A 2,006-nucleotide genomic window follows, 5' to 3' on the forward strand; every position below is an offset into this window, starting at 1 on the left:
CCCCCCCCCCCCTCCAACTTCCTTTTCTTTCTAGCGCTCCCTCACAAAGCTCGAGAACAGTATTGCTTATTCAAGTCGCTACCACGGTGTTGCGTATTGCGTAAGCTCCCATTGGAAGCCTTGACTCGAAACTCGAAACAGATTCCGCCCGGTATGACCTTTCACCTCCCAAAGGGTCAGTAGTAAACCGTGACAAAGCTAGGCTAGTGGCAGGCGGTAGTGTGGATACGCTAAGGCAGAACGTATGGTCGGAAATCACATTCAGGAATAGAGGTCATAAATGGAGGCCAAGGAATGCACGCATGAGTTCTAAATTCGAGAGGCCTTTCTAGTTTGTGTCTGATAACAAGTGCCATCTGGAGGTTCATGGTCCGTTTAGCATTTGAAAGATTCTATATAAGTAACGGAGCAACATTTTGATTCACTTGCCGGTGTTGCTACTTGGACAGTCTTCGGTTTTCTACCCGCCACAGGTTTGTGGGTTCTGCTGCTATGTTTTTGTTGACCTCGTCATTTATTTATTTTCTCTGCTGTGTGGAGTAGGCTAAGTTCAGGGGGTTTTCAAGCTATGGCTGGTTTGTTCCCACGAAATGATTAATTACGCTACCGTTAACCAAGTGGCAAGGGAGATGCCATTAGATTTGTTATTTCTAACTGAGTGTATAATAAGCCGGGGAGTAAAGTTTACTAACTTATGACGATGTCTTATATCTAATCTATTTATCATACCACTGCTCTGAGTAGTCGCTACCATTCAACACTCGCTAACGGCGTTCTGAAAGTACTAAACAGATAAATAAACGAACGCACTATGCAAGGAATTAAAAGTTTGATAATAAGTAAGATGAATTAGCTGGGTTTTCGGAGTTTTCTAATGACTGTAAATAACAAGCGATGCGGTGTGCCGGTTGTAGTGACGCGCTGTATACAAACAGTTAAAAGCGAGCATTCTGATTTGAAAACGATATCTTCCTCACACCAGGTGCGCTATTATGTAGGGCTATAATGTCCCCGGTTATTAGCAATTGTCTCTCAACAACTGAAGCACAGTGAGAGTTTTTTGTTTTGTTCTGCGAAGTCAATTGTTTACTCGACGCATCCATTTCCATAATACGTAAAACAGGGAGACGATTCTATTGCCAATTCACATTTTTTATACCAATTTTGTATTCAGAATACTCTCCTATTAAACAGTCCCCATCATCATCATCATCATCATCATCATCATCATCATCATCATCATCATCATCATCATCATCATCATCATCATCATCATAACTACTAATACGGTATTAGCAACATCATTACTTCAAACTGCAAAAGCAACAAGGGGGTTGGGGGTTGGGGGTGGGGTGGGGCTCTCGTGGCCTAGATGCTAAGATATTCGCTTCCCATTCTATGGGGCCAGGTTCGAACCCGGAAAGCGACGGAAAATTTTCTGCTTTAAAATTTTCATCTTTCACATTCTTTCCTGCTCTTTTACAATGCTCTGTCGTCTGCTTTCGTCTCCATTTTCTGCTCCGACCCCCTCACCCCCTTTGCCCGCCTCCTCTGGGCTCCCGACTCTTTCTGCAGCCTTACTACTGATACTCCTTGGCTCCTTCTTACTGGTGTATTTCCGCCACACCCCTGATCTTATGGTAGGAAAGATCTTCACTTAGTCTTCTCGGACAAGAGCGAAAGTCTCGGAGGTCTCGTGTGCAAGTTGCGCACGTTAAAGATCCCTGGTGGTCCAAAAATCGAAAAGAGTAGGCTTCGGCCGCAAGCCGAGCAAAATTTAAAATTTCCTTCCTACTGAAAACGTTTAATGTGGCCCGTGCTCTCATATGATATTATGCAGTCGCGAGCGCCGTAAAACACTTTTTTAAAAATAAAGCAAAAATAGGAGGAGGAAGCATGCCTTGGAGTGCAACATCCACTATCCACATAACCAGCGACAATGAGAAGAACAGTAACAAAAACAACAGTAACCACAACAGCTACATAAGTTTCCCACTCCTTCCTCC

At 43.7% G+C, this 2,006-nt stretch overlaps 1 protein-coding gene across 1 annotated transcript in view; it reads left to right on the top strand.

Annotated features, from left to right (window-relative positions):
• Positions 1–97: 97 nt before the first annotated feature.
• LOC101862438 (aromatic-L-amino-acid decarboxylase) overlaps positions 98–2,006 on the top strand; it is a gene marked incomplete in the record, with an annotated part of 20,701 nt that continues 18,792 nt past the window's right edge. The window contains 1 exon segment of the mRNA XM_013086882.2: positions 98–473.

This window comes from Aplysia californica, unplaced genomic scaffold (genome assembly GCF_000002075.1).
Source record: "Aplysia californica isolate F4 #8 unplaced genomic scaffold, AplCal3.0 scaffold00516, whole genome shotgun sequence".
In the NCBI taxonomy this organism is placed as follows: Eukaryota; Metazoa; Mollusca; class Gastropoda; order Aplysiida; family Aplysiidae; genus Aplysia; species Aplysia californica.